Genomic DNA, 22,642 nt, shown 5'->3' with positions numbered 1-22,642 from the left:
TCTCCAGGGGATCTTCCAGACCCAGGGATTGAACCCATGTCTCCTGCATTGGCAGGTGGGTTCATTACCACTAGCACCACCAGGGAAGCCCAGAACCATATGGAGGTTCCTGAAAAAATTAAAAATAGCACTTGCCCACTGCGATGGCCCACATTCTCTCTGTGGAGTGTGCTTCTCTCTGTATTTGAATAAATCCACTTCTTACCTATTAAAAAAAAAATAGAGCTACCATATGATCCTGCAATCCCACTCTTGAACATATATTCAGAGGAAAACATGATCCAAAGGATACATGCCTATTTCATCAATAAAATGTGATCAGAACACAATAGCACTCATGGTTTACGATTTTCTGTGGCTGCTTCCACTGGACGACAGCACAATTAAATGGCTGTGATGGGAACTGTGTGGTCCAGAAAGCCCCAAATATTTTCTCTCTGGCCCTTCATAGTCAATGTTTGCTGACCCCTGAGCTAGAAAATCAACAAAACAACAAACTGAGCCCTAATTTGTAGCCTTGACCAACTTCTGTGTTTGTATATTCCCGCCATGGCAGGTTTCAAGCTACTGGGGGTGATGGTAGAGAGAGATACAGAAATGCCCTACTAAATGGTATGTCCATTAGACAGATACAGCAGATGTAAATAACCTCCAGAGCTTGGAAAAGAGTAAAATGTAGTGCGATAATTAGGCAGTGATGACTTTTGAGAATGCGTTACCATTGCTTTTAACAAAATGTATTTTATTGTAAATGTATATAATTTGATTTTGTAATGGCAATGTAAAACTTACCATCGCGTCTCCTGCTTCCTCTTGCAGGTCCCTTATGTCATCAGATTTGTCCCCAGGTCCTATAATTTCATCCCTAAACCTCTGTAAGGAGGTCCTATAATTTCATCCCTACACCTCTGTAAACCTCTGTTTTCCCTCCTCAGTGCCAATGTGTGTGTTTTTTTTAACCTCTGGACATCTTGTCTCTTGCCCAGACTACTATAATACTTTCTGAGATCTCCCTTGACTTCAGAACACACGCCTCCAATCCATCTTGTAGACAATGGTTCTTAAACAGCGATGCGCATCTGAGTCATCAGGATTCTTATTAAAATGCAGATTCTGATTCAGTCAGTCTGGGAGGAGTCTGAGGCTCTGCATCTCTAACAAGCTCCCTGCTGTTCGAGGTTCTCGGGTCACACTTTAAGGAACAGGCTGCTAAAGGCTCCTGCAAAAATGTGAATCTCACTGTTTTACTCCCCTGTATAAAACTATTTATGGTTCCCCAAACATAACAGGCTGTTTCACACCTCTGGGCTTTATTAATATTGCTCCCACTGCCAGAAATCGCTCCCGCTCCCTTTCGCATCTGCCCAGGAAACGCCTTCTTTTCTTGCAAAGCCCAGCTGTGTGACAGCCTCTTCTGACGTCCTCCATTAGAAATGAGCAGCACCCCTCTCCCCTCTCGGTTCCTGCTACAATGCGTCAGCACAACCATCTCCTGACACTGCTGTATTTATTTGCTTGCATGACTTTCTCGCTCCTTAAACTCTTGTCAACCAAAATTCTCTAAGCCTTATTCTGACCTCAGCTCAAATGTCATTTCCTCAGTTTTTCTGATGTCCCCAAGAAGCCCTTCACCCCTAACCTTGTTACTCTTTTTAAATTTATTTTCACTAGAGTATAGTTGTTTTACAATGTTGTGTTAGTTTCTGCTGTATAGCAAAGTGAATGAGCTATACATATATCTCCTTTTCTTGTTTTTTTTTTTTTTTTTTTTGATTTCTTTCCCATTTAGGTCACCACAGAGCATTGAGTAGGTTCCCTGTGCTATACAGTAGGTTCTCATTAGTTACCTATTTTATACATAGTATCAATAGTATATGTACCTCAGTCTCAGTCTCCCAATTCATCCCGTCATCTTGGTATCCACACATTTGTTCTCTAGTCTGTGTCTCTATTTCCGCGTCGCAAATAAGATCATTACCTCATCACTCTTCACGCCCTGACTGTGTCTTCTAGAATGTCATTCAGATCCTGTGATTATTTTGGTTTAATTGTTAGTAGATGCAGCCTTATTTGACTCAACTGACACCAGTAGAGGGTAAGTCGATTATAAATTAGACACTGATATTGGGGAATCATAAAAAGTGGTATTTATTTATGTTAAATATTTTTATGAAAATGTAAATAAAGGCATATTTGTTTACCTCGGTTTTAACTCAGAGACAAAAGCATCATTTTGAATGTGTTTGTTGATTCAAGTTCAGTATCATCTTTCTTACATAAATTATAGCCAAAAAGTATCATCTACAATTTCCAGCTTCAGTTTCTTTCAAGTGGAGCGTGAACATAAGGAAACTTGTAAAAGCAAGATTGAAAAAGAATTTTTTCTGTATCTTTTACAATTAGGTTTTGCCTATGCCTAATTTAACAGCATTGTTTAAAAACAACCTACCATTATCTAATCTTCCAAAGCATGTAATTTAGTTTTTTTAAAAAACAAACATTTTATTTGAGGGTAATTTTAGACTTACGGATAAGTTGCAAATATAGCACAGAGTTCCTGATTACCCCTCACCCAGTTCTCCCTGTCCTTACCATCTCCATTTGTCAAAATTAAGGAACCAACATTGCTACATTATTATTAACTAAACTGCGGGCTTTCTTTGGACTTTACAACACTTTTTCTATAGTCTCTTTCTATTCTGTGATCTAATCCAGGGTGCCTGGAGAAGGCAATGGCACCCCACTCCAGTACTCTTGCCTGGAAAGTCCCATGGACGGAGGAGCCTGGTGGGCTGCCGTCTATGGGGTCGCACAGAGTCGGACACGACTGCAGCGACTTAGCAGCAACAGCAGCAGCATAGATTTGTAGAAAGAACACACAGATGAAATGCTCCTCTCAGACACGTAATCTCTTCTCGTGTCACTACTGCTTGTAACAGTTCAGTTCAGTCACTCAGTCATATCCTACTCTTTGCGACCCCAAGGACTGCAGCACGCCAGGCCTCCCTGTCCATCACCAACTCCCAGAGTTTTCTCAAACTCATGTCCATTGAGTCGGTGATGCCATCCAGCCATCTCATCCTCTGTCGTCCCCTTCTCCTCCCGCCTTCATCTTTCCAAATGAGGGTCTTTTCAAATGAGTTGCTTGTAACAACCTTCATATAATTTAGTTTTAACAAAGTAATACTCATCCTTTTACATTTTATTGGTTTACATATAATTTCATTGAATAATGTAATCAGAAATGTAAATATAAATGTCAGACACAGGACTGGGAGCAAGCACAAGGGACTCCTGATCAGTGTGGGTTTCCACTAGCGGGAGCAGAGTGTTTGCCAGCATAATTGTCAGCCTAACAAGGACGTCTATCAGTGAGGCTTATATGATGATGTAGGAAGCAGTGGCTACTTCAGTATTACAAATTCACTGAGAAGCTAAATGAGCATTAAGCATTTACATTAGAAATTGAGAGTTTGAATTTCTTCCTGCAGTAAAGGGAAGTGGGGTAAAAGATTCCATATGCTTGTTAATTGCATTTATCTCTCCCCCCTTGAATGCAAGGAGTTGTCTGGCTTGTTCATCACAGCATCCCCAGGCCTGAGCACTGTGCCTGGCACCCAGTGAGAACTCACTACATTGTTGTTGAATGAATATCTGAACAGAGCAAACCTTAAGAGTAAGTCAGTCAGGTTCCAGTGAAGAAATAGTTGAATTGAGAAGGCTTAATTGTTAATGAAGTACACATCTGTGGACTAGAAACCGGAAGTGGCAAAATTATTAGGAAGTAGCATATAACTTTTCACTTTCATGCACTGGAGAAGGATATGGCAACCCACTCCAGTGTTCTTGCCTGGAAAATCCCAGGGACGGGGGAGCCTGGTGGGCTGCCGTCTATGGGGTCGCACAGAGTCGGACACGACTGAAGCGACTTTGCAACAGCAGCAGCATATTATTAGGGAAGTGGCAACAGTAGGAAATGGCTATGACCCCTAGGGCTTGGAGAACAAAGAGGCTGAAATGATTGAAATTTAGATGCTTGAAGGAAAAACCCCACAGAGCTGCAAACCAAACCATCCAAGAGGAGTGCCAGCTGGTTGGTGCTGATGTGTCTGAAGGGGTGTGAGGAGAACACTCTGTAAGCACTGGAAATACTGCAAACTGGATTTGGTGGTTGCCATGGGCAGGAATTGCTGCTGCTGGGGTGAAGATGTGTTGCCATGATGTTGCTCCCAGGAGCGAGAAGTGGTCAGGAAGGAGTATGACTTTCTCCATCCTCCATGCAGACCACCCTAGTATCGGTCCTGCAGGCACAGCTTTACAGGGAACCAACTCCAAAGCAAACACGTGGTTTGTAGAGACCCAGCCCCAGAATCCGGAGAAGGCAATGGTACCCCACTCCAGTACCCTTGTCTGGAAAATCCCATGGACAGAGGAGCCTGGTAGGCTGCAGTCCATGGGGTCGCTAAGAGTCGGACACGACTGAGCAACTTCACTTTCACTTTTCACTTTCATGCATTGGAGAAGGAAATGGCAACCCACTCCAGTGTTCTTGCCTGGAGAAAGAATCCCAGGGACGGTGGAGCCTGGTGGGCTGCCGTCTATGGGGTCACACAGAATCAGACACGACTGAAGTGATTTAGCAGCAGCAATAGCAGCAGCAGCCCCAGAATCACAAAGCCAAATGGAGGTTGGGTTTGGAGCTGAGAGAAGATATCTGGGTGGTCACCCGGGACAAACTGCCTGCCTGCCTGCCTGCTAAGTCGCTTCAGTCGTGTCTGACTCTGTGCGACCCCATAGACGGCAGCCCACCAGGCTTCACCGTCCCTGGGATTCTTTCTCCAGGCAAGAACACTGGAGTGGGTTGCCATTCCCTTCTCCCATGCGTGAAAGTGAAAAGTGAAAGTGAAGCCGCTCAGTCGTGTCCGACTCTTAGTGACCCCATGGACTGCAGTCTACCAGGCTCCTCTGTCCATGGGATTTTCCAGGCAAGAGTACTGGAGTGGGGTGCCATTGCCTTCTCCGAGGGGCAAACTGGATTGCAGTAATTGTTAATTCATCATTTCACTACCTCAGTTTCCTCTTCCTACCCATACTACTGCAGGGCATCAGCTCCTACTTCTTGGCTCCTTTCCCTTCCAGTGGGTCTGCTAGGTGTGTCTCAATTACAGTAAGAAGGTCTTTCATGAGCAGATTTCAACTCTGCCCCTGTTTCTAAGGCAATGATCAGGGATATGAAGATCCTAGCCAGTCTCATCTCCTTCCTCCCACTGCAGAGAAGTTCTACCTCTTCCGGATTCTGCTGTCTTAAATGAGTTGCTTGGACCCAAGATGTAACATGGTTAGCTACACCATTCTGCTAATTTTATATAAGATTCTTTCCTCCCCAGGCCATTGACACACCTCTACTTTCTGGCTGGGTCAGGTATAGGCTCAAGGTCAGGTGACTCCAGATTTAAGATCTACTTGGTTTCTGGATAAAAGTTACAAATTGAACAGACTACAGTTGAACACTTACTATCTACCCCACTTTTGGAAGTCTGTTCAAACCATGAATCTGTAGACATTTATTTTGACAGTAAAATAAAATTCAAGCAGATACATTTGTAAACAGCTAAGAATGTGAACCCATACATTTAATATCAAAGCTGTTTGGGCAATTATTTTTTGGAGGAGATTTTTCTTAATTGAGATGTCCTAATCATGGCATCCAGTCCCATCACTTCATGGGAAATAGATGGAGAAACAGTGTCAGACTTTATTTTTGGGGGCTCCAAAATCAGTGCAGATGGTGACTGCAGCCATGAAATTAAAAGACGCTTACTCCTTGGAAGGAAAGTTATGACCAACCTAGATAGCATATTGAAAAGCAGAGACATTACTTTGCCAACAAAGGTCCGTCTAGTCAAGGCTATGCTTTTTCCAGTGGTCATGTATGGATGTGAGAGTTGGACTGTGAAGAAAGCTGAGTGTTGAAGAATTGATGCTTTTGAACTGTGGTGTTGGAGAAGACTCTTGAGAGTCCCTTGGACTGCAAGGAGATCCAACCAGTCCATTCCGAAGGAGATCAGCCCTGGGATTTCTTTGGAGGGAATGTTGCTGAAGCTGAAACTCCGGTACTTTGGCCACCTCATGCAAAGAGTTGACTCATTGGAAAAGACTCTGATGCTGGGAGGTATTGGGGGCAGGAGGAGAAGGGGAAGACCGAGGATGAGATGGCTGAATGGCATCACTGACTCGATGGACGTGAGTCTGAGTGGACTCCGGGAGTTGGTGATGGACAGGGAGGCCTGGCGTGCTGCAATTCATGGGGTTGCGAAGAGTCAGACACGACTGAGCGACTGAACTGAACTGAACTGAATATATAAATCCAGAGAAGGCAACGGCACCCCATTCCAGTATTCTTGCCTGGAGAATCCCAGGGACGGGGGAGCCTGGTTGGCTTCCATCTATGGGGTTGCACAGAGTCGGACACGACTGAAGCGACTTAGCAGCAGCAGCAGCAGCAGCTTCTTAACCATTTCACAGTTAAAAAAAATTAATGCCAATAGGCATAGCACAGAGGGTTTTTAGGGCAGTGACCCTACTCTGTATGATGGAATCATTGTGGCCGTGTGTCAGTCAGTCATTTCAGTCTCTCAGTCATGTCCGACTCTTTGGGACTCTTGGACTGCAGCACGCCAGGCCTCCCTGTCCATCATCAACTCCCGGATCTTGCTCAAACCCATGTCCATCGAGTCAGTGATGCCATCCAACCATCTCATCCTCTGTTGCCCCCTTCTCCTCCTGCCTTTAATCTTTCCCAGCATCAGGGTCTTTTCCAATGAGCCAGTTCTTCGCATCAGGTGGCTGAAGTATTGGATCATTGAGAGTGAAGTCTCTCAGTCGTGTCTGACTCTTTGTGACCCCATGGACTGTAGCCTACCAGGCTCCTCGGTCCATGGAATTTTCCAGGCAAGAGTACTGGAGTGGCTTGCCATTACCCATTTACCAAAAACCGTAAGAATGTACAACACCCAGAGTGAATCCTAGTGTGAACTATGGACTTTGGATGATGATAACATTTCAGTGCAGGTTCATTGATTATAACAAACAAGCTGAATGGAGTGGGATTTTGATAGTGAGGGAGGCTGTGTACATGTAGGGCCAGGGGTATATGAGAAGTATCTTTACTTTCTGCTCAATTTTGCTGTGAATAGAAAACTGCCTTAAAAAATCTATACCCTATTGTAAATCAGCCATACTCCAATAAAAATTTTTAAAAGATTAAAAAATAAAAATCTATTAAGAAAACTAAAAAATAAAATAATTTCTTTGCTGAAATCGTTTCTTGGTTTTAAGGTATCCACCATGATGATGTTTTTCTCCTAAGGAATTGTATTATTTCCCTTTTAATTTATGGTCTATTGTTCACCTTCACCCTTGCAAGCGACATTCACCAGACCTAGGAAGGAGTGGTGAGGGAGAAAGGTTATGAATATTGGGGCTTTGGTCACCAGACAGACTTTAGCTTTTGACATCCAGGAACCCAGATCACTATTGGCTTTTCAAGGGCAGGGGCCAGGTCTGACTTATCTTGACTTTCCCAGCTCCTAACAGTGCCCGGCACATATCACTTGCTATTTAATAAATGTTTATCGAGTGACTGAATACATGAACAAACGAGAAAAATAAATGGAAATTCAAGAGTCAAGTAGAAGCATTTAGTGGAGAAAAAGCTTTGAATAAAAAAGAACAGAGAGATGACAAAGCTTATATTTTTAGTATCCTTTCTTCTGTTCCTTGGCAACTGATGTGAACAGCGACAGAGGTTGAGTCAGAAAACCTCACTCAAGGTTTAGAAAACATTGTCAGGGTGACAGAGAAAAATCTAGTCCCATCCTTCCTGCTGCCCTAGCTCAACCTGATTCCTTGCTAAGTCGCTTCAGTGGTGTCTGACTCTTTGCCACCTATGCACGGTGGCCCTCCGGAGTCTCGTCTATTCGTGAGATTTTCCACGAAAGAATATGGAGTAGGTTGCCATTTCCGTCTCCAGGGGAATCTTTCTGACCCAAGGATCAAAACTTGCGTCTTTTATGTCTCCTGCATTGGCAGGCAGGTTCTTTACCACTAGCACCACCACCACCCTGATGCCTCACTTGGGAAGGCACGGCTCAGAAGCTGCACTTAGAGAACCCCAAGAACTTCAGTCTCCAGAAATAAAGGGGAGAGAGAGAAACTGGGTATGAGACTGGATGAGTCAGATACAGACACTAAAATACACACGGGCAGACCCTACCCTGAAGCGAGGTTTTGAAATGGACAATGATGAGCACACATGAGTTCAGAGCGATTTTGACCTTCGACTTTGCAAGACAGGGTGGCCAGGGAAGGAGCGATAAACTGAGAGCTTATGGCTGGATCCAGCCCATAGACAAGACAAAAAAAAAAAAAAAATGTCGGGCGTAGGTAGGGCTTGTTTTTTTTTTTTATGTAATGCATTGCTAAGATTTAGACATTGGGAAATTTCAGATCAAATCTGGATTTCCAGCTTCTCGTGATAAAGCAGATCTGGGAACCGCAGGCCCGAGATTCCTCAGGGCCACAGTGTGCTACTGGGGGAGGCAGCTTTCTCCACCTGAATGGCCTTGCTCTTGAACCCTGCAGCCTGGCCTTGTGGACACTGGCGTGTGCACACACACCTGCCCCCACCTCCCTGGACACTATTCAGAAGGGCCTTCCTGGGAAAGAAGCTGATGGTAAGGGCAGATGTGTGTGATGTATTTCTTCTTCTCTTAAAAAATTTTTAATTTATTTTTAGCTGCACTGGGTCTTCTTTGCTGCACGGGTTTTTCTCTAGTTGTGGCGAGTGGGAGTGACCCTCCAGTCACGGTGCACAAGCTTCTCTTTGCATTGGCTTCTCATTGCAGAGCACGGGCCATAGGGCTTCAGTGCTTGTGGCTCCTGGACTCTAGAGCACAGGATCAAAATCTTAGTTGCTCTGAGGCATGTGGGATCTTCCCAGATAGGAGACTGAACCCATGTCTTCTGCATTGCAGGCAGATTCTTTCCCACTGAGCCATCTGGGAAGCCCTGTGTGATGTACTTCTGAAAGGATAATGTTACACTGATGAGCCATTCTGCTGAGTAGGAATCGAAATTTCCCAGAGCCTTTCGATTATAAACTCAGAGGCTGTCACAAGGCTGCACCTGGATAGGGTGATTAAAAGATACAAAGGTCAAATTTTGTAAAGAGGATGGCTGGCTCCTCTCTTTGCTTTGGCGCATTCAGCCGGTTCTAAACGGCAGGAAGAATGCCTTCATTTTTCTATCACATCTATACCCGGGCCAAATAAATGAAGGTAAGTGTCTTCCACATTGAGAATTCTGCCCTCGTTCAGATTAAGGCAAAATTGCTATGATAAATAGTATAAGCAATTGGCTGAATTATGAAATTTGCACTTATTTGAAATACTGTTTCCTACTGACATTTCCCTTCCGGCTGCCTTGGCATTAATGTAAGAATTATTTATGACTCAGCATTTCCCCACAGCAGCTGCCCATGGGACAGAGCATGAACTGATGGAAATGAAAGAATCAGCTGACTCGGCTCTCTCTCGCCTGACAAGAGACCACGCGCTCTAGGGGCCAGGGCACAGGCTTCACGGGGGCCAAGCTGGGTTCAAACCCTGGCTTGGGAATGGACCAGCTCTGTGACCCTGAAGCTGTTGTCTACAGCTGGGGTCAGCCAACATTTTCCATAAAGGGCCAGCTAATAGATATTTTCCACTTTGCCCACTGCTGTAATTTCTCAACTCTTAACAACTCCCATAGTCCTCAAACAGCCAGACATAATATGTTAATCTCCTACAGTGGCCATGCTGAAGGGACACAGGCTGAGTGGCTGAAACAACAGAAAGTTGTTCTCTCACAGTTCTGGAGACTAAACGGCCAAGACCAAGGTGTTGCAGGCGTTGGTTTCTCCTGAGACTACCCTCTGCGGCTTGTAGATGGCCATGTGTCTTCACATGGTAGTCCATCTCTCTGTCTGTGTGGTCTGTGTCCTAATTGCCTCTTTTTACAATGACACCAGTCATATTGGATCAGGACTCACACTGAAGAGCCCATTTTAACTTTGTCGTGTCTTTAAGGGCCCTAACTCCCAGTGCAGTCACATTCAGAGATACTGGGGTTCAGACTTCAACATATGAATTGGGTATGTGGTGGAGGTGGTTGTTGTTCAGTCGCTAAGTCATGTTTGACTTTTTGGGACCTCATGAACTATGGCCTGCCAGGCTCCTCTGTCCATGGGATTTCCCAAGCAAGAATACTGGAGTGGGTTGCCATTTCCTTCTCCAGGGGATCTTCCCAACCAAGGGATGGAACCTGTGTCTCCTGGATTGGCAGGCAGATTCTTTACCACTCAGCCACCAGGGAAGCCCATAACAAATAGTAAGTATGTGGATGAGTTAGGGGACTGTGTTCCTGTGAAAGTTTCTAGAACTGAGCCTGCAGCCTGATTTGGACCATGGACCCAGGTTAGCAGAAGGCTGGTCTCCACTGGCTCCCGCCCCTCCCTTCCCACGCACTCTGAACCAGCTCTCACTGGACTCGCGCGCACACCATTCCACCTGTAAGGTCACCCGTGGCCCCAGCTCCCTTGGCTCCCAGCACTGTCATTTCTCCCAGGTGACTTCCTAGTGAGCCTTCCCCCCTGGACTTTAGCAAGGCCACATTCCCTGGACTCCTTCCCCCTTGTGTGCTTTGCTGGCACCTCCTCTTCTTTCCGGCCACTCAATGCTAGACTGTCTTAGAGCTCAGTGGTGGCTCCGTTCCCTTCTTCCAAGGTGATCTCATCAACACCCCCAATTTCAAGTACCCTTTGTAAGCTGAAGACTCCCAAATATATAGCCCCAGCCTTCATTCCTCTTCAGTGCTCCTGCCCACGAACCTAAAGACCTGCTTCACATTCCCTCTTGTCAGTGTTTCTGTAATTTTTGTGTTGTGTGTCCTATTTGTTTACTGTTTGTTTTTCTTTCACAAAGACGTTCTCCAGGGTGAATTAATTTTGTTCTAAAACTATTTCCATGGGCTAACTTTCCCTGACCTGCCTCCCTGTCCCACAGCCTAGGTCAGAACCCTCTTGTACATGCCCTGCAAGAACACTGTATGTTTCTTCCTCATTCTTCAGTCTGTAATCAGAAATTTATGTGTGTTTGTTTTCTCTGGAGGACAGTAAACCAAAGGGAGGCTAAGATCCTATCTGTTGTTCTCTGAGCACTTAGCACAGAACCAGATACATATACGAGGGCTTCAGTCAATATGTATAAAATGATGGAAGAACTGTAGGTAAATGAATTAAACTCTCTGAGATAGTGAGAATTGTCTGATTTTGGTTCAAAATATTTTGGCTTAGACTGTGCTGCTGCTGCTGCTGCTGCTAAGTTGCTTCAGTCGTGTCCAACTCTGTGCGACCCCATAGACGGCAGCCCACTGGGCTCCCCAATCCCTGGGATTCTCCAGGCAAGAACACTGGAGTGGGTTGCCATTTCCTTCTCCAATGCAGGAAATTGAAAAGTGAAAGTGAAGTCGCTCAGTCTGACTCTCATCATGGGTTCTCCTAGTTTCCTAATTTAGTTTCAATGTATATTCTGCCATTCCTTCCATTTTCCTACATTCTACTCATGCAGAAAACTAAGGTCATTTGAAGAGTGAACACACTCACAGTCCATGGATATCGTTAGTTTCTGTGTATAGGAGAAGGGATAGCACCCTAGAGGCAGACATTCCTGGTTCAAATTCCAAGCTGACTCTGCACTAACTGTATGACCTTGAGTAAGTGGCTTAACCTCATGACTCCTCATTTTCTTCACCTGTAGAAAGATGAAGCTGATACTCACTTGTGTTAAATGTACAGTGTGTGGACAGGGCCTGACCCAGTGCTGGCATTAGTAGCGTTTCCTTATTTGCTTAACAAATATTTTTATGTGCCCACAAATGGGGCAGGCACTGTTTTAGGCACTGGGAGAATAGCAGGAAGTGAATCAGACCAATTCTATGCTTGCAGGGGGCTCACATACTGGTTGGGGAAACAGGCAGTAAAGACAAAGCCAAGTGAGGGTATAGAGATTGACAGTGAGGGGCAGAAGTTGGGGGGAGCCTCGCCAAGCCTCCACAGTGAGGTGAATCCAAGTAGACATGAGAATGAAATGAGTCTCCACAAAGTACCATGCTTTGCGCTTTCTGCTCTATCGCTGGGAGGACTCCTGCTCTACCAGGTTACTGGGGAGGAGGCTTTGCTCTAACCTGATCCATCTGAGTGGGAGCAGCACCAACAAAATAAGGGGTAGGATTCAGGGCACTCTGGGCTGTTATGTGCGTAGATATTCCACTCAGCTGGGGGATCAATATCAAGGCTTTGGTTGTAGATTCCATAAAAATTGTTATGCAAATGCGATCAGGTGCTGAGAAATGCTCCTGTGGAATGAAACTTCTGCTTGGAGAACAACAAATCAAACACCAAGAAAACCCATGTCCCCTCCCTCTTGAGCCTCCCTTCCATACATACCTATGGCTGAGTCATGTTGATGTTTGACATTAAACAAGAAAATTCTGTAAAGCAATCATCCTTCAGTTAAAAAATAAATTCATTAAAAAGAAAGAAAGAAAGAAATCCCATGTCTCAAAAAGAAAGAAAGAAAGAAATTCCACGTCTTGTTCAGTGAATTTGAGGTAGGAGTTGGCAGGTTCGTTTTTGCCTTGGCTTGCCTGGGAACCAGATGAGTCAAAACACAGTCACAATAGAATAACCAGAACCTTGGGCCTACACCGGGAAGTCTCAAGGATTACTCAGGCCCCAGGGGTCTACACTTGATCTTAACCAAAAGGTGGAGAAGTCAGTCAATCCTAAAGGAAATCAGTCCTGAATATTCATTGGAAGGACTGATGCTGAAGCTGAAGTTCCAGTACTTTGGCCACCTGATGTGAAGAACTGACTCATTGGAAAAGACCCTGATGCTGGGAAAGATTGAAGCCTGGAGAAGGGGATAACAAAGGATGAGATGGTTGGATGGCATCACCAACTTGATGGATATGAGTTTGAGCAAGCTCCGGGAGTCGGTGATGGACAGGAAAGCCTCACAAAGAGTCAGACATGACTCAGCAACTGAACTGAACTGAACACTGTCTAAGAAGGCAGTGGCTTAATTTGGCTGTGCCCCAGGCATAGCTGCTTGTCATTTCATTCCACACCTGCGCCTTCTTGAGGAAGGCTGGCTTGGTGGAGTTATTTATTGCCCTGGAATATTCAACTTGGATGATATTGGAAAGACTCAACGTCTTTCCACTCCATCATTTCTCCTCGGGAGGTCCTATACACTTTCTCCTCCACGGTCACCAAAGGGAATGAAGAAGGAAGAACCACATCCCCGTTGAGGACTACAGGTATATTTTATATCATTAAATAAATCCAAAGGAAAGGATTCCCCTTCTGTCTCTGGGATCCCTCCCCAGCTTCATGGCCTGCAACAACAAGGAGGAGGGGCTCTATGATGTGAGAGATATATTGGGCTGCTGCAAGACACCAAAAATATCAACTTTTCAGTGGAAATTTCATTTCAGTCAGATGAGTGACTGAACCACAGCAGAGGTTGAGAAATTAGTCAGAAGGTTGATACAATAAAATCTTGGAAGCTGAGACCTTTTTTAGAAGCATTTGATTGGTCACCAGGTCACAAGTATTGGGTTGGCTAAAAAGCTCAGATGGATTTTTCCATAACATCTCACAGAAGACCCAAGGTACTTTTTGGCCAACCCAATAGTTAGAGCTTTCCAGGTAAAGAATCTGCTGGTGATGCAGGAGACCTGGGTTCAATCCTTGGGTTGGGAAGATCCCCTGGAGGAGGATATAGCAACCCACTCCAGTATTCTTGCCTGGAGAATCCCATGGACAGAGGAGCCTGTTGGGCTACAGTCCATGGGGTTACAAAGAGTCAACGTGACTGAGCGACTAACACTTTCCAGACCCAACACAGCAGGGGGTGGGGGAGGGGGTCCTGTATACACAAGAGTCCCCTTCACTCCATAGACTGAGGAGGGGAATTTGAAAGCATCTGAGGCAAATCCTAGGCAAGGAAATCAGACTCCTCTCTCAGACATCAAAAAGTACCCAGCAAAATCAATTCGGTGACCAGGTATCTTGTAATCTAGATCAAAGTGAATAATTGTAATTAAAAATGATAAAATAAAATAACAGTACATGCTATAAACATTTATTTTTTAATTTGTTGCCTTACGATAGTCAACATTTAAGGATGGCCTACTTTGTATAGGTTTATCTTCTAGAGGCTATAGAGCAATTAAAAGACAAATTGCACCCACTCCTAGGCCTGGAGAGCTTTCCCTTAGGCGTGGTAGGAGGTGGAGTAGGGCAAAGAGAAAGATAAGTGACACGTTCCCTGGGCCTGAGTGCTGACCTCTGGCAAGAAGCTGAGCAGACCTGCTGTGTGGAGATGGGGCTAGGCCAGGCCTGTTCATTGAAGATCAGGCCACTCAACCAGCTGCTGTAGTTCCAGCCCATTTTAAGCTTCAGGAGCAAAACAGATGTGTCCTCCAGACCCAGCCGATTCCCTGGATTGTTTAATATGCCCCAAGTGGAGGGAGGTTCAGGAGAGAGGGGACATACGTGTACCTGTGGCTGATTTATGTTGATGCATCGCAGAGACCAACACAATGTTGTGAAACAATTATCCTCCGATTAAAAAAAAGAAAATAAATATGCCTCAAGTGACCAAGGGTCCCCTCTTGGAGTATGGCCAGGTGGATCTCCAGCTAGCTTTTCCCTTGGGTTTTAATAACAAAAGAACTCATCTTAAAAAAAAAAAAATCTGTTCTCTCATTTTCAAGAATTGAGGCCCTACCCTCCGTTTCAAAGGGATATGAGTAGTAGCCAAAACTAGGAAATGATGAACTGGACATTAAGAGAGAAGTAACATGCTGTATCAAGAGTAAGTCAGGAAGGGATAAATTAGAAATTTGGGATTAACACATATTTACTACTGTGGATGAGACAGAAAACCAACAAAGACATACTGTAGAGTTCAGGAAACTCTGTTCAATATTGTGTGACAACCCATATGGGAAAAGAATCTGAAAAAGAATGAATATATGTCTGTATATCACTGAATCGCTGTGCAGTACCCCCTGAAACTAACACAGCATTGTAAACCAACTATATTCCAATTAAAAAAAAAAAGAAACTTGCCTTATCAAACTCCAGAGTACCTAAAACGCTTCCAGACTAATTACAAGTTCAGTCACATTTCTATAAAAGCAATAAAAGCAAACACCAAACAAATCACGAGGTCTAGCTTCAGGGCTTTCATTGGACAACCCATTTTGGTACATTTAACGTATATTTTATATATTGGTTTCAGAATTATCTGAAATAGGAATTAGAAAAAGTTACTTTCAGAAGCCATATGAAGAATGCATGCATGCATGCTCGGTCACTAAGCGTGTCAGACTCTTCTGTGACCCCATGGACTGTAGCCCCCCAGGCTCCTCTCTTCATAGGATTCTCCAGGCAAGAATCCTGGAGTGGGTTGTCATTTCCTCCTCCAGAGGATCTTCCTGACCCAGGGATCAGACCTGGGTCTGCTATGTTGGCAGGCAGATTCTTTACCACTGAGTCCCCTGGGAGGCCCATATGAAGAATATCTCTGCTAATTTATATGGAATATATAGGAATATGGAGTTTTCTCCCCTGTACTCACATTTGAACTTTTTGAATGTACTACCTACTCAAAATAAGTATTTTTTATTACATATGAATAAAGTGCTGTAATATTTATTTTTGTCATGAAGTCACTCCATACCACCACTTTCCCTCTGAAGAAGTTCTCTCAAAGCCTGAGGAAAATGATGAATTAAACTTTTCCTGACAGGAAAGGCAAAGTCTGAAAATTATGCCTGATGGAGAGAAGGAAGAATCCTGGCAACAGACACGTTGCTGACAGCCAAAGAAAAACACGTCTGACAGAATTTGGACTGTTCACCCAAGCTGAGCTAGAACCAGAAAGCTAAACATGTTTAGAATGATATCGTCCGTCTTAGCATCAATTTACTCAACCAATCAACGCCTTTTGGAATCAGGGCAACCTAGTCTCCGTCCACATCCACCTACCCATGGAGTTCTATTTTCATTTCTTCCAAACTGATGGATGTAAAAGTTGAGTTCCACTTTTGGTTGGAAGCACAGTGCTGTCAGGCTGAAATTTTCACTGCACTGCAGTTCCCAGTGCCCCGGGGCGAGGGGTGAGCTGTGAATGCCACTGTCTCAGGAAACTGGAAGATGCAGCAATGCAACAGAAAGGAAAAGAAGGGGATAGTAGCAGAATTGCCCACTGCAACACTTGGCGGGAGGAGAAAGGTACACTTTTCCTGGACTGCCTGGCAGAAATGTATGTGGTTTGTGTTTCAGGTCACAGCCAATGCCTGTCTTTGCTGGGACCTTTGATCCTATTTGGAAGAATGCTACCAATGACAAACCCTGAACTTGAACATGCACACCTGGAACTTGAACTCAGATGAGAAAGCAAGCCAAGTGCTGGTCATGACAGGGCCTTATGAACTTTGTGGTTGCACAAAGAATGATGAAAGGGTTTTCACGGGGAGGGTTCGTGGTGCTACCATCCAATAGGTGATATGTGTGTGAAGGAGGGGGGATGGTTTGTGTAACAGCTGTAGCTGCTTCCCATTTCCTCAGATCCCAATTTTTCAAATAGATAATGGCTGAGCAGGCTCTGGCTTCCGTCATAGCTCAGTTGGTAACGAATCCACCTGCAATGCAGGAGACCCCAGTTCAATTCCTGGGTCAGGATGATCTCCTGGAGAAGGGATAGGCTACCCACTATTCTTGGGCTTCCCTTGTGGCTCAGCTGGTAAAGAATCTGCCTGCAATGTGGGAGACCTGGGTTCGATCCCTAGGGTAGGATACGAAGAAGCTGGTACTGAGATAAAACAGGATACCATGGGCAGGGATCTGAAGTAGCCATCATCTCCCCCAACAGTGTCATGTTGTACAGAACGTAGAGCTCTGTACGAAGCATTAGAGCTCGCTTCTGGTTAGATAGGTTAGGTGCGGCTTCATGGAAGAGGGAGCGGGCATTGTTCACTTTGTTGTTCAGTCGCTAAGTCATGTCTGGCTCTCTGTGATCGCATGGACTACAGCATGCCAGGCTCCTTGTCCTCCACTATTTCCCAGAGTTTGCTCAAATTCATATCTATTGAGTCCGTGGTGCCATCCAACCACCTCATCCTCTGTTGCCTCCTTCTCCTTCCACCCTCAATCTTTCCCAGCATCAGAATCCTTTCCAATGAGTCAGCTCTTCGCATCAGGTGGCCAAAGTATTGGAGCTTCAGCTTCAGCATCAGTCCTTCCAATGAATATCACTTTGTTGAGTAAAGCCCCAAATCATTTGAATGCGAACAGGCCAGGCCAGAGACCATCTCCATGGCAATGATGAAACGCTTCCATCACCCCCTTTCATTTGGGAGAAGGCTGTTGCAATCTCCACTCTCCACTAGACTGTCAGATCCACTGCAGCCAGATGGTATCTCTAAAAATGTGGCCGGCAGCCATGCTTGGGAGTTGAATGTGTGACTCGCATTCTCTCTCAGAATAAGAATACATAATGTAACCCAATTAAATGCTTTTGTGTAGCAAAGGAAACCATCCACAAAATGAAAAAACAACGTACTGAATGGGAAAAAATTTTAGCAAATGATATGGCCGATAAGGGATCACTATCCAAAATATGTAAACAACTGATACAACCCAACCTCAAAAACACAAACAACCCCATTAAAAAATGGGCAGAGACCTGAAGAGACATTTTTCCAAAGAAGACATACAGCTGGCCAAGCAGGCATAGGCAAAGATGTTCAGCATCACTAATTATTAGAGAAATGCAAATCAAAACCACAATGAGATACCATTGAACACCAGTCAGCATTGTTGTTGTTCAGTAGTTTAGTTGTGTCCGACTTTTTGTGACCCCATGAACTGTAGCCCAGCCGGCTCCTCTGTCCAGGGGATTTCCCAGGCAAGAATACTGGAGTGGGTTGTCATTTTCTTCTTCTGGGGATCATCTCGGATCAAGGATCGAATCTGCATCTCCTGCATTGGCAGGAAGGTGCTTTACCACTGAGCCACCAGGGAAGCCCCACCTGTTAGAATGGCCATCATCAAAAAGACCACAAATAACAAAAGTTGGAGAGGATGTGGAGAAAAGGGGACCCTTGTACACTGTTGGTGGGGATGTAAATTTGTGCATATGAACAATATGAATGTTCTTCAAAAAAGCAAAAAATAGGGTGACCATAATTCCCACCAGTTCTACTCCTGGGTATATATCCAAAGAAAATGAAAGCACTAATTCAAAAAGATACGTGCACCCCACTGTTCACAGAAGCATTACTGATTCACAGTGTTACTATGTAACTGTAACTATGTTACCTGTAACTTTTGTCATATTGTAAATCAACTATAGCTCTGTTAATAAAAAAGAAAAAAGAATAGATAATGTAAATGGTGCTGGTTGGGACCAGCTGAGAAGGAAAAGAAACTACAAGATGGGAACACTGAATGTTTCTGAAGTTAATGATTTGTGTCCTGTTTGCGCGTTCCTCTCTCCTATTGGAGAGAAAGCTTTAGGTGGTTACGGCCAGGGCTATCTGACTCAAGGCTGTTTGAGTCCCAAGGCTCAGTCAGGCCTGGCATATAGCACGTGTGCAGTAAGTTTCCCACAAATGAAGAAGAGACTTTCTCAGAATAAGGTTTCTGTGATCAGGTATCGAGACAGGGGCAGACTCTCTGCAGTCTTGAAGTCTGACTTTTCTGAATATCCCCACAAGGCCATGTCTCGATTACCACCATCATGAGCATAGATTGCTGCACAGACAGTGCCATGATTCCAAACACAAGAATGTGAATTCCTCCCCAGCACCTGCCAGGCTGTCTCCTTGCGCTGACTTTAGGTTGGGGCCTCTTTGATTAAGTTTAGGGCCAATCTTGCCCCTCGAGAACCTGTTTTATGAATCCCTTTTAGGTCTGGGAGTTAACCCAGACATGGCTGCAGAGGGTGAATGTCTCGCCCTTGCCCAGGTTGACTCCTAAGCACACACCGCCCCCTTGTGTCTATGATGCATTTGACAACGTAGCTTCCAACAGCTGCTAAAGCTCAGCCAAGTGACGCCATTCATGCAGAAAGACCTCAGTATTAGGGGGAGGCAAAGCAAACACATCCAATTGCCCTGAATGTCCAGAATAGCCGACACTAACTACCCAAACCAGAGCTTTGAAAATGAAAACAAAAAAATCAGACATGATAAAATCCAAATCCAAGAGTTCAGAGACAGAAAATTCTACTTTCTAATGGAGCTGAACGTTTCCATAAACTGAAATTATGAATTAGAAAATGAAGATGTACTCCTAGATTCTTCATATTCCAATTCATTGCCCTGAAGCACTTTCAGATTCTTTTTTTGGAAGGGTGAGTTGCATTGTCCATTCACAGCACTCACACCCACATATGCAAGCAGTGTGAGGTACAAATATACCCATTCCCTGGGTTTGTACTCTCAGTCTCAATGTAAGACTGTTCATTTTCCTCACATACCTTGGCTTGGAGAGAGAGAACCCTGGATCTCTACCCTGGCCAGTCCTCTCCTCTCCAACCATTTCAGCGGATGCAAGCTGAGCTTTTGGCACAGCAGAAAAACATCTGGATCTGAAAAGCCCATGTTCACTGGCCCGGAACAGCGTGGATGAGACTCGTGACCTGAGCCTCTATTCTATTTGTTTCTAAAGCAGAGACTAGAATGAAAGACACTTCCACTGTTGACATTTAAAAATTATCTCCCAAACACTCAATTGTGTGTTGTCCTGCACAGTTAAAAAGACACTGTAGGAATTTGCATTGTAGGAATGTATGTTCTATGGCTACATCTCTCAGACAAGTGCACCTCACCTTCAGAAAATTGCAGTTAGAGCCTCTGCAGGAGACCCTGGTTGTGAAATAAACATTGTTTCAGAGGTGTGCCATGCACAACCTGACCATCCTTGTGAAGCAACCCTCATAAAATACCTTCTCCACAAAAGGGCACAGATGTTCAGACTATGCCTCCAAAACCCTGTTTTGCTTGCACGAGTGCTAAGTCTTCGGGAAAGCAGTACATCAAGGCTGTACACTGTCACCCTGCTTATTTAACTTATATGCAGAATACATCAGGTGAAATGCCAGGCTGGATGAAGCGCAAGCTGGAATCAAGATTTCCGGGAGAAATATCAATGATCGCAGATACTACCCTTATGGCAGAAAGCGAAGAAGAACTAAACAGCCCTTTGATGAAAGTGAAAGAGGAGAGTGAAAAAGTTGGCTTAAAACTCAATATTCAGAAAACTAAGATCATGGCATCTTGTCCCATCACTTCATGGCAAATAGATGGGGAAAAAATGGAAACAGTGACAGATTTTATTTTCTTGGGCTCCAAAATCACTGCAGATGGTGACTCCAGCCATGAAATTAAAAGATGCTTGCCCCTTGGAAGGAAAGTTATGACCAACCTAGACAGTATATTAAAAAGGCAGAGACATTACTTTGTCAACAAAGGTCCGTCTAGTCAAAGCTATGGTTTTTCTAGTAATCATGTATGGATGTGAGAGTTGGACTATAAAGAAAGCTGAGCGCTGAAGAATTGATGCTTTTGAACTGTGGTGTTGGAGAAGATTCTTGAGAGTCCCTTGGACTGTAAGGAGATCCAACTAGTCCATCCTAAAGAAAATTAGTCCTGACTATTCATTGGAAGGACTGATGCTGAAGCTGAAGCTCCAATACTTTGGCCACCTGATGTGAAGAGCTGACTCATTGGAAAAGACCTTGATGCTGGGAAAGACTGAAGGCAGGAGGAGAAGGGGACGACAAAGGATGAGATGGTTGGATGGCATCACCAACTTGATGGACACGCGTTTAAGCAAGCTCCGGGAGTTGGTCATGGACAGGGAAGCCTGTTGTGCTGCAGTCCATGGGGTTGCAAATTGTTGGACACTACTGAGCAACTGAACTGAACCGATCAGGCTTGGGCTTTCCTACCTCTCCTCTTGGATTCTCTTTTTCTTTTTTTAAAAATTTTAACTCTTAAATTTAAAATTTATTTTTATTTATTATATGGGGGGGCTGAGTTGGGTCTTTGTTGCGGGGCACGGATTCTTCATTGGGGTCCACGGGCTTTCTCTCGTTGCAGCGTGTGGGAGCTTCTCTTGGTGAGCTGTGCGGGCCCCTCTTGGATTGTCATTCCACCATTACTGTGCTTTTCCCTGTCCGTCATTATGCCTCCTTCATCCTCTGTCCTTTGAGGTGCACCCGTTTTTAATGGGTTCACAATCCCTTACTTCAGGGAACAAAGCTCTGCTGAGAAACTTACAGACCATGTTGGTGACCAGGAGGTGAGGCAGGTATTTGGGTAGCGTGACATTTCTAATAGCCCTTTAAGCAGGCTTTCTGTGTCTGTGTTTGTCATCTCTGTGAAAAGAGGCTTCTCGCTTCTCTCTCTCTCTCTTTACTCTCACTGATCAAAGGTCCAATTGTGTCCAGTTACCAGAATAAATCTGACCTTTGCCTCCAGGGGCTCCAACAGGCAGTGGTGATCACAGCAGTCTACCTAGGATAGGCGGAGTGTTGTTTGCTCTGAGCTAATTATTCCGGTAATTTTTTTTTTTCTGATTTTCTCTTTAGCGTAAATTGAGATTAATGGTAAAGGGCAGGGCTCTTGGGTTCACAGTTTTCTTCTGTAAAAGGGATAAGATTAAAGATTAAACACATAACAACTCTGTCTCTAGGCCGGCTCCTAAGGGTGTAAGATGCCCAGTCAGATTGATCAATTGGAGTTTCAGAGTGATTACCAAAGACATTTCCCTTTTCTGAGGCCTGAGATAGGGCTCTTCTTGGTTGGAGACTCCAAGAGAAATCTCAATGTAACGCCCACCTCCATTTTTCAGCCCACTCTAATGGAGCCTGTCACAGCATTCAGTGGCCCTTCCTTGCCGTCCATGTTGCTGGATGCTTTGTGCCATGTCCCGCCTGCCCCATCCCTGTGACCTCAGCCCAATCATTCAAAACCACCCCAACAACGAAGTCACTTCCCACACCTGGTGACTCAGAACCTGGAGCAATCTTAACTGCTCCCCTCCTTCCTTTACCTGTCCTCCTAAACATATGCTTAGTCCATTCACTTTTTTCCACAGCCATTTCTACCCCTACACCCAATCCATCCCACCTGCTCGCCTATCATAATGGCTTCCTCATTGTCTCTCCATCTCTTTCCAACCCACTCTCCACACAGCAGCAAAGGGACCACTCACTGCCCTGCCAAGAGTATACCTGCTGTCCCAGGAGAAAGGGGACTTCCCAGGTGGTGTTAACGGTAAAGAACCTGCCTGCCAATGCAAGAGACACAAGAGATGTGGGTTCAATCCCTGGGTCAGAAAGATCCCTGGAGTAGGAAATGGCAACCCACTCTAGTATTCTTCCCTGGAAAATTCCATGGACAGAGAAGCCTGGTGAGCTACAGTCCATGGGGTCACAAAGAGTTGAGCATAACTGAGCAC

At 44.7% G+C, this 22,642-nt stretch overlaps 1 long non-coding RNA gene across 1 annotated transcript; it reads left to right on the top strand.

The window, feature by feature from the left end:
- The first annotated feature begins 8,521 nt into the window (after window positions 1-8,521).
- On the top strand, window positions 8,522-18,638 carry LOC139186238 (uncharacterized). The gene is made up of 3 exons (XR_011569797.1): window positions 8,522-9,338; window positions 10,336-10,428; window positions 16,457-18,638. It is a non-coding gene; the product is annotated as an uncharacterized lncRNA (long non-coding RNA).
- Window positions 18,639-22,642: the final 4,004 nt, after the last annotated feature.

This window comes from Bos indicus, chromosome 2, assembly GCF_029378745.1.
Source record: "Bos indicus isolate NIAB-ARS_2022 breed Sahiwal x Tharparkar chromosome 2, NIAB-ARS_B.indTharparkar_mat_pri_1.0, whole genome shotgun sequence".
Classification (NCBI taxonomy): domain Eukaryota; kingdom Metazoa; phylum Chordata; class Mammalia; order Artiodactyla; family Bovidae; genus Bos; species Bos indicus.
Note: the sequence above shows the minus strand (reverse complement) of the source record. Positions and strands in the feature narration are given on the sequence as shown.